Source organism: Pteropus medius, unplaced genomic scaffold, assembly GCF_902729225.1.
Source record: "Pteropus medius unplaced genomic scaffold, Ma_sr-lr_union100, whole genome shotgun sequence".
Classification (NCBI taxonomy): Eukaryota; Metazoa; Chordata; class Mammalia; order Chiroptera; family Pteropodidae; genus Pteropus; species Pteropus medius.
This window is the reverse complement of record NW_024342472.1, coordinates 1,253,954-1,264,020: the sequence shown is the minus strand read 5'-3', so window position 1 is coordinate 1,264,020 and position 10,067 is coordinate 1,253,954. Positions and strand designations below refer to the sequence as shown.

Here is a 10,067-nt window from a genome sequence, read left to right as displayed (position 1 = left end):
GGGAGAGGGAGGGAGAGGGAGGGAGGGAGGGGAGGGAAAGAGAGGAGAGGAGAGGGAAGGGTAAGAACATGACATAGAGTCAAGTAATGAAGGTAGAAACATGGAAGGGAGAAGAGAAAAAAGAATGATGGAAAGTAGGAAAGAAGAAAGAAAAAAGTAGTTTATAAATGATGAACCAGTAGGGAAAAGAGTTAAATAAAACTGAATAAAAATGTGAGAGGTAGAGGAGGGGCTGATAAGAAAATGAGGTACGATTTTGTGTAATGGGGAAGAGATTTAAAAAGTGGAAGTCAATATTTTTAAATGACAATAAAATAAAACTGAGAGGATGGAGAGAATGCACTTGAAAAGATATAAGCCAATATAAATGACAAAATACAAAATAGATACAAAGCATTAGAACAAAAGAAATAGTTGAAAAAAATCTTACAAACAGGAGACAGTAAAAAATGGAAGAAGAGAGGAAGGAGGGAAGGAAGAGTGGGTGGGAGGTAAGCATGCAAGAAGGAAAGAATGAGGGGGAGAGATAAAGGGATGAAGGGATTAAGAGGTGAAGGAAGGAAAAGAAGGAAGGAAAAATAGAGAAAGACAAAGAGGACAGTGAACTAGAGCTAGAAAAGACAGAAAAGGGTTATTAGAGATGGAAGAAAAGAAAGACAGAAGGGGCAAGATAGAAAGGAGGAAGTGGGAAGAAAGAAAGGAGTTTAAAGTGATAAGTCTACAGAAAAGACTGAAATACAAAAATAAAATAAAATAAAAGAATATGAGAATGTGAGAAGGGTTTGAAAAGGAGGTGCTAGTAAGAAAATTAAACACAATTGTGGACAGTAGGGAAAGAGATCTAAAAAGAAGTCAGTTGAAATATTCCAGTGAAATGAGATAGGTGGATAAATGACAGCTAGATAGGAAGGCAGGTAGATAGGTAGGTATATAAAATATATATATAACCATAGATGGGAGATAGATGATGGATGGGTAAATGGATGGATAGGTGATAGATAGAACTTATTTTAAAAGGAGAACCTAGTGAAAGGTCAGTACATAAAAGATAGAAAAAGATTTAGAAAGGGAAAGGAGAAATGAAAAACGTTTTTAAAAGAGGCCAAGTACATAGAGAGTAAAAGAAAGAGGGAAGATGGATAAGATGACAAGATAGGATAGGATAGGACAGGACAGGACAGGGCAAGACAGGACAGGACAGGACAGGGGAAGGGGAAGGAAAGCAAGAGAGGAAAGCAGGCAAGCGTGAAGACAGGCAAAGAGGAGAAAGAAATATAGAAAGGGAATAAGAAAAGACATAGTGAAGTAGAGTAAGAGAAGGAAAGAATGAAAGAGGAGATAGTAAAGAGATAAAGAGAAGATATTTAGAATAGATTTAAAAGAAATGTAGAGATAAATATGAGAATAAGACAGAAAAGAAAGAAGGAAGAAGAGTCAGAGACAGAAAGTAAGCAATAAGGTTTCACAAGCAGAAAGGTGCCAATAAAAATAGAGTGTAAACTATATAAAAGTAAAAAAAGAGAAAGTTATAGAAGGATAGAAAAGGAAAGAAAGACAGAAATAGAGAACAAAAATGAGAAAAGATTAAAAATTAGAAACCTGTAAGAAGACTTTATACAACAAAGAAAAAGAAAAGTTTAAAAGGTAGTCAATAATAAATTTAAGAGAGATGTGAAAAAAAATGAATGAATAAGGCTACAAAAGTGATAGTGTGAGAGAGAAAGAAGAGAAGATGTTGAACAAAAGTCAATAAGAAATGCCACTGCAAAAAAATAATAATAATAATAATAATGAATGCAAGAAAGTGAGTGATATAAGTTCTAAAAGGAGGAGAAAATTTTAAAACATAGTGTAAAAAATAGAAAGAACAAAGTAATGGAAGTGGAAGTGAAAGAGAGTGGGAAGGGATGAAGGAGTAAGAAAGAAGAGAGAGATGAATGGAAGGGAGAGAAGGAGGGATCAAGAGATGGAAGGAGGTAGGAAAGAAATTGAAGAATTTTAAAAGGGATGAGGCTTAGAAAAAATGGCAAAATTAAAAAGTAGAAAGAATGTAAGAGTGAAAAACAGAAGAGTTTAAAAGGAGGAACTAATGTGCAAAGTAAGTATAATTGCACAGAGCAAGGAGGGGATTCTAAAAAGAAGTCAGTTGAAGCTAGAGTCAAATAAAGATATCTAGATTGGTGACAGCTTGGTGATTAGATGATAGATTAAATAGATAGATGATAGACAGACAATGGGATTTCAAAAGAGAATCTAGTAATTAAACAAGACAAAAATATAGAAAGTGAGAGAAAAGGAAAAAAGTTTTTGAAAGGAGCTAGTAAAAGGAAGGGAGGGTGGAAGCAAGGAAAATGGAGGAAGTGGAAGAGAAAAGGAAGAAAAAGAGTTTATAAAGGATGAGTCGGTAGAGAAAAGAGTCATATAAAGAAGGAAAAGGAATATCAGAGTGAGATGAAGGACCAGTAAAAATCAAATACAATTGTGTGGTATGTGTGATTTAAAAAGTAGAAGTCAGAAAAATGAAGATAGAAAGAAAAATGATAGCCGTACATATACCCAGCCAGCTAGGTAGATAGGTAGGTAGAAAGAAGTGATTTTTAAAAGGGGAAAGTAAAGTGACATCAGAAACATGGCAGAGTGAGAGACATCCCCAGATCTCTCCCCTTGAAACAACAATAAGCTGAATATTTAAAACTAAACAAAAAATACCCAAACTGCACATCGGCACGTCTGAACGTGGGATCTGTGCACAAGAGCTACCACAGGTCAGAACCCAAGGTGTCGGGCAGTGGACTGGGAGAAACAAAGAAGCTGCCTCTCGCAGCCAGAGCTCTGCGTAGGAGAAGAGGGAGAGGAGAAGGTGTGGCAAGTTCCTCAAATAGCCTAGCTTGGGACAGCAGTGAGCTCCACGTGGCCAGAAGCATTACCCAGGTATCAGGGCAGAAAGCAGAGAGGCGGGAACAGCAGAGCAGCAGGGACAGCAAAGAAACAAGAGTTGAATTTTACCAGCCATGGTTGAAAACTGCGGCTGAGCCACAGACCCCATCCCCCAAACCAAAAGGCCCCTCCATCCATACCCATACCCTCTGAAATGCCGTGGAGCCCCAGGGAGATCTAAGCAAACGCTACCAAAACTGTCGCTAACACTGACAAGAAATGAGACTGCGAGTAGCGAGCGTAATTAAACATCTATAAGAAAAAAAAGATATTTTTGGACTTTATATAAAGCAGACATCCAAGAGGCTTAGACGTCACCTACTGGAAACCAAAAAAAAAAACAAAAACAAAAAAACAAAAAACAAAAAAAAAACACCTTTGCAATAGGCTATGGACCATTATATAATAGAACTTTCTGGGGGGAAAAAAAACAAGCAGAATACACTTCCATTAATGCCCAAATGGAGAAATAGTCCAACCTTTGACAACCAAGGTGACAAAGCATCTCAGAAAGAAAGAGAAAAATCTCCAGAAAATAAACTTACAGACATGGAAATATGTGACTTAAATGACAGAGAATTCAGGATGGTACTTCTGAAAAACTCAATGAGATCCAAAACAAATCATATCAACAATTTCAAGAATTGAAAAAACAACTAGATGAGCAGAATGAGTTCTTTAGCAAGAGGATTGAAACCCTCAAAAAGAATCGAATAGACCTGGAGATAAAAAAAACACACTACAAGAGTTGAAAAATTAAATAACAAGCTTAGGAAATAGAATAAACCAAATGGAGGAAAGGATCAGTGATGTCAAAGACAGAAATCAAGAAATAACTCAGAAGGAAGAAGAGAGAAACAGAAGAATGAAAAATAATAGAAGAGAAATACAAGAACTAGCTGATACCACCAGGAAAGGAAACATAAGAATAATGGGAATTCTTGAAGGGGAGGAAAAGGAGCAGGGAATAGAAAGCATTTTGAGACAAATAGTTGATGAGAATTTCCCAAATCTAAGGAATGAGCTGGAGCTTGGAATTCAAGAAGACAATACAACACGCAATTATCTCAACCCCCATAGCCCTTCACCAAGTCACATTGTATTAAAATTATCAAAAATCACCGACAAAGACAGAATTCTCAGGGCAGCCAAGGAAAAGAAGACGGTACCCTATAAAGGAAAACTCATTAGATTATCATCACACTTCTCAGCACAAACCTACCAAGCCAGAAAAGAGTGGAATCAAATATTCAAACTATTAAGTGAAAGGAACTATCAGCCAAGAATAATGTATCCAGCTAAGCACTCCATTAGATATGAAGGGGAAATAAAGACCTTTTCCAGACATACAAAAATTGAGGGAATTCTCCACTACGAGGCCTGCACTACAAGAAATACTGAAAGGGGTCAGTTCACCTAAAACAAAATGACAAAAACAAACAACAACACATAACTAGAAGTAAGGTGACTAGCAGATTGATAAAAGCAGTGGAGTGCAATCCTTACTAGGAACTGGGCTTATAAGCTTTAAAAAATAAAAAGTGATTTGCTATACCAAGATAGGAATAAACGTTAAGCATCCATATGGATAAATTGAGACAACAATGATTGAAAAGGGGAGGATTTAAAATCCAAATTAGCAAAGGAGAATGGAGATAGGGCACAGACAGAAGATAAAGGATGACTGTATGTATGTAACTATCCTTTACATATTCATAATGGTAATCACATGCCAAAACTTCAGAACCAAAGTATATAACATAAAACAAGAAGGACCAGAGGCAAAAACCACAAAAGCCAACCAAAATAAATAAATAAATAAAAAGAAATACAGAAACACAAGGACAAGGAACCAATGGAAACACCGAGCTACCAGAAAGGAAAAGATAAAATGGCTATAAGAAGACCTCATGTTTCAATAATCACACTAAATGTAAATGGACTGAACTCACCAATAAAAAGGCACACAGTTGCAGATTGGATCAAAAAAGCAAAACCCAAACATATTCTGCCTCTAGGAGACACTTCTAAGCTCCGAAGATAAATATAGATGCAAAGTGAAAGGGTGGAAAATGATATTTCAAGCAAATGGCATTCAGAGAAAAGCAGGAGTAGTGGTAATAATATCGGACAAAATAGACTTCATACTAAAAAATGTAAAGAAAGATACTGAGGGACATTCATAATGATAAAGGGAATCATGCACCAAGAAGACATAACACTTATTAATATCTATGCTCCCAATCAGGGAGCCCTGAAATATATAAAGCAATTACTAACAGATCTAAGGGAGAAACAGACCAAAACACTATCATAGTAGGGGACCTAAACACCCTACGGTTGGATATGGACAGATCATCCAAACAGAAAATCAATAAGGAAATAACATCCTTAAATGATACAATAGACCAACTGGACATAATTGAAATTTACACTGCCTTTCATCCCAAAACAGCTGCTTATACATTCTTCTCTAGTGCACATGGAACATTCACAAGGATTGACCACAACTAGGACACAGAGATAGCCTCAACAAATATAAGAGAGTTGAAATCATATTAACCATATTCTCTGATCATCATGCTTTGAAACTAGAGATCAACTGCAAAAAGAAATCAGGAAGAACCACAAATACATGGAGATTAAATAGCATGCTACTGAAAAATAACTGGGTCAGAGAAGAAATAAAAAGAGAGATTAAGAGACACATAGAAATGAGTGATAATGATAGTACAAGATATCAAAATTTTTGAGACGGCAAAAGCGGTCATAAGAGGAAAATTCATATCATTACAGGCCTATCTCCAAAACAAGAATGAGCCCAAAAAAACAACGTAACACTTCGTCTTAAAAAAACTAGAAAAAGAAGAACAAATGAAGCCTAAAGTCAGCAGAAGGAAAGAAATAATCAAAATTAGAGCAGGAATAAATGAAATTGAAAATAAAAAAAAGATAGAAAAAATAAATGCAACAAAGAACTGGTTCTTTGAAAAGGTTAAAAAATTGGCAAATCCTAAGCTAGACTCACTAAAGAAAAAAGAGAACATACACAAATAAACAAAATCAGGGATGAAAGATGGGAAATTATGACAGATATTGTAGAAATACAAAGGATCATGCAAGAATATTATGAAAAAGTATATAACACCAAATTTAATAACCTAGAAGAAATGGACCAGTACTTAGAAAAATGCAACCATCCTAGACTGAATCAAGAACTGGAAAATCTAAATAGACCAATCAGCAGTATGGAAATGGAAACAATCATCAAATCCTACCAAAAAGTCATAGTCCAGGAACAGATAGCTTCACTAGTGAAATCTACCAAACATTCAAAGAAGATTTAATTCTTATTCTCCTCAAACTTTTCCAAAAAGTCGAAGAGGAGGCCATACTTCCCAACTCATTTTATGAGGCCAATATTACCCTGATACCAAAACCTGGTAAAGATAAAAGAAAAGAAGGAAACTATAGACCAATATCTCTCATGAATACAGATGCAAAAATCCTTACTAATATACTAGTGAACCGAATATAGCAACATATTAAAAAGATTATATACCACGATCGAGTGGGCTTCATCTCAGGGGCACAGGGATGGTTCAACATATGCAAATCGATTAATATAATACACCACATAAACAAATTAAAAAATAAGAATTATATGATTATATCAATAGATGCAGAAAAAGCCTTTGACAAGATACAGCATTTATTTATGATCAAAACATTTAACAAAATTGGCATAGAAGGAAAATACCTTAATATAATAAAGGCCATATATGACAAGTACTCAGCCAATGTTATACTTAATAGTGAAAATGTAAAAACTTTCTCTCTAAGATCAGGAACAAGACAAGGCTGTCCACTATCACCACTGTTATTCAATATAACATCAGAGGTCCTAGCGAGTGCAATCAGGCAAGACAAAGATATAAAAGGCATCCAAATAGGAAACGAAGAAGTCAAACTGTCACTATTTACTGATGACATGATTCTCTATATAGGAAACCCTAAAGACTGCATGAGAACACTACTAGAAACAATAAGCAAATACAGTAATGTTTCTGGATACAAAATCAATGTTCAAAAATTCATTGCATTCCTATAGTCTAATAATGAAATGTCAGAAAAAGAAGTGGAAAAAATAATTCTTTTTTCAATTGCAACAAAAAGAATAAAATACCTAGGAATAAATCTAACGAAACGTGAAGGACCTCTATGATGAAAATTATAATACCTTATTAAAATAAATTAAAGAATATACAAAGACATAGAAACATATTCCGTGTTCTTTAATTAGAAGAATCAACATAGTTAAAATGACCTTATTACCTAAAGCATTATGCAGATTTAATGCAATCCCCATCAAAATCCCATTGGCATTTTTTAAAGAAATAGAACAAAAAGTCATCAGATTTGTATAGAAGCACAAAAGACCCCAAATTGTCAAATCCATCAGGAGACAAAAGAATGAGACTGGAAATATCACTCTGCCTGACATCAAATTATACTACAAGGTGACAGTAATCAAAATGGCATGGTATTGGCTGAAAAACAGACACGCAGACCAGTGAAACAGAATCAAGAGTCCAGAAGTAAACCCATATTTATATGGGCAAATAATTTTCGACAAAAAAGCCAAAAACATACAGTGGAGAAAGGAAAGTCTCTTCAATAAATGGTGCTGGAAAAACTGGAAAGCCACCTGCAAAAGAATGAAACTAGACTGTTGTCTATCACCCCACACCAAAATTAACACAAAATGGATTAAGGACCTGAATATAAGACAATAAAATGCGTAGAAGAAAATATAAGAAATAAACTCAAGAACCTTGGAATTAAAGAGGATTTTATAAATTTGACCTCAAAGGCAAGGGAAATAAAAGCAAAAACAAATGAATGGGACTACATCAAACTAAAAAGCTTCTGCTCAGCAAAAGAAACCATCAACAAGGTAAAGAGACAACCATCCGAATGGGAAAATATATTTGCAAGCAATGCCTCTGATAATGGCCTAATATCCAAAATATACAAAGAACTCATATGACTCAATAACAACAACTACAACAACAACAACAAAAAAACAACAACAACAAATGATCCAATAAAAAAATGGACAGACAACCTGAACAGACACTTCTCTCTAGAGGATGTACAAATGGCCAACAAATTTTTGAAAAGATGCTCAACATCACTAGCTATTAGGGAAATGCAAATCAAACCACAATGAAATACCATCTCACACCTGTTAGAATAGCTATAATCAACAGGACAAGTAATAAGAAATGTTGGAGAGGATGCGGAGAAAAAGGAACCCTCATACACTGCTGGTGGGACTGCAAATTGGTACAGCCACTATGGAAAACAGTATGGAGTTTCCTCAAAAAAACTAAGAATTGATCTACCATATAATCCAACAATCCCTCTGGTACTGGTTATGTACCCCAAAGACTTGAAAACTCATATTGGAAAAGTTATTTGCACACCGATGTTCATAGCAGCATTATTCACAATGGCTAAGACATGGAAGCATCCGAAGTGTCTTACAATAGATGATTGGCTAAAGAAGCTGTGGTACATATATGCAATGGAATATTATTCAGCCATAAGAAGAGATGAAATACTGCCATTTAAAGCAACATGGATGGACCTTGAAATAATCATACTAAGCAAAATAAGCCAGACAGAAAAACTTGAAAATCACATAATATCATTTATATGTGGGATATAAACCTAAAAGCAACAAATGAACAGGACAAACAGAGACTCATGGATATGGACAATGGACTAGTATTTACTAGATGGAAGGTGGGAGGGGATAGGGGAGAGGTAGACAGGGAGAAATATTTAAATCATTTCAATTTCATTAATAATTTTAAAAAATAAAGCAAAATAATGCTATGTGAAAAATAAAAAATTAAAAAATTTTTAAAAATAAAAAGTCGTTATAAGCTAATAAATAAATAAATAATAGTAGAAAGTAGTGAAGACAGAAAAGGAGAAAAACATATAAAGTAAGAGAGAAACAAAAAGTTTAAAAAGAAGAGTAGTAAAAATAAAGTAAGAGAAGAATGTAAGGAAAGTGAGGGAGGAGACTAGGAAAGGGGAGAGAGAGAGGAAGAATGAGGGATGAAAGAAAGGAAACAAGAAGAGAAGGAAGAAGGGAGAAATGAAAGAAGACAAGAGGGTGATGGTGGGGTGAATAGATGGAGAAAGAAGAAGGTAGGAAGAGGAAAAGAAATGAGAAAAGGAAGAAATGGATATAGAGGTAGAAGATAGGGAAGGAGGAGAAAGGGAAGAAAGAATGAATGAAAGCAGGAAGCGAGGGAGGGAGGAAGGCAGTAAGTCATGCATGTACAGAGGCAGGGAAAGAAAAAAGAAAGACATTCAGAGAGACCATGAAAGAAATGGAGTGAGGAAAAGATAAAGAGTAGGATGTAGGGAAGAGAGGTAGGGAAGAAATGGAGAGCAGGGAGAGAGAAATCTAAAAAAGTCAGTTAAAATACAGTAAAACATAGTTGAATAGATGGATGGCAGGTAGCTTGGTGGATAGGTAGATTAATAGATAAGTAGGTTGATGGATAAATAGGTAAGTAAGCAGGATTTTATATGGAAGTCCTACTTTAAAAAAAAAAGACAATATCAAAAAGATGAAAAGAAGAGTGAAGGAAAGAAAAAGTTTAAAAGAGGAGCCAGTAAAAAAAGAGGGGTATAAGAGGGAAGGAGGGAGAAAGAGAGGGAGGTAGTGAAGGTAGAAATGTAGAAGGGAGGTAGGGAGGGGAGTGGAAGAAGAGACAGGGAAGGATGGGAGGGGAGGTTCGAAGGGAGGGAGGAAAGGAAAGGAGGAAGCAGGAAAGTAAGAGAAGAATTCTAAAATGGAGTAAGGCTAGGAAATAGTCAAATGAAAAGAAAGAGAATGTGAAAGTGAGAGACAGAGGAGTTTAAAAGGAGGAACTAGTAAGAAAATTAAATACAGGATAATTTTAAGAAGAGAAACCAATACTAAGACAGAACCAAAATCTTAGATAGTAAAAGAAGGAAAGAAGAAATTTTTTTTAATTAGCATGTGAAAAGAGAGTAAAAGAATGAGAGAAGAAGCGGGAGGATGGAAAAGAAGGAAGGGGAGG

General features: G+C 35.2%; 1 protein-coding gene across 1 annotated transcript in view; it reads left to right on the top strand.

Moving 5' to 3' along the window:
* Nucleotides 1-10,067, top strand: part of LOC120604322 (fibrous sheath-interacting protein 2-like) — a 93,258-nt gene that overhangs the window by 19,894 nt on the left and 63,297 nt on the right. The window lies entirely within an intron of this gene.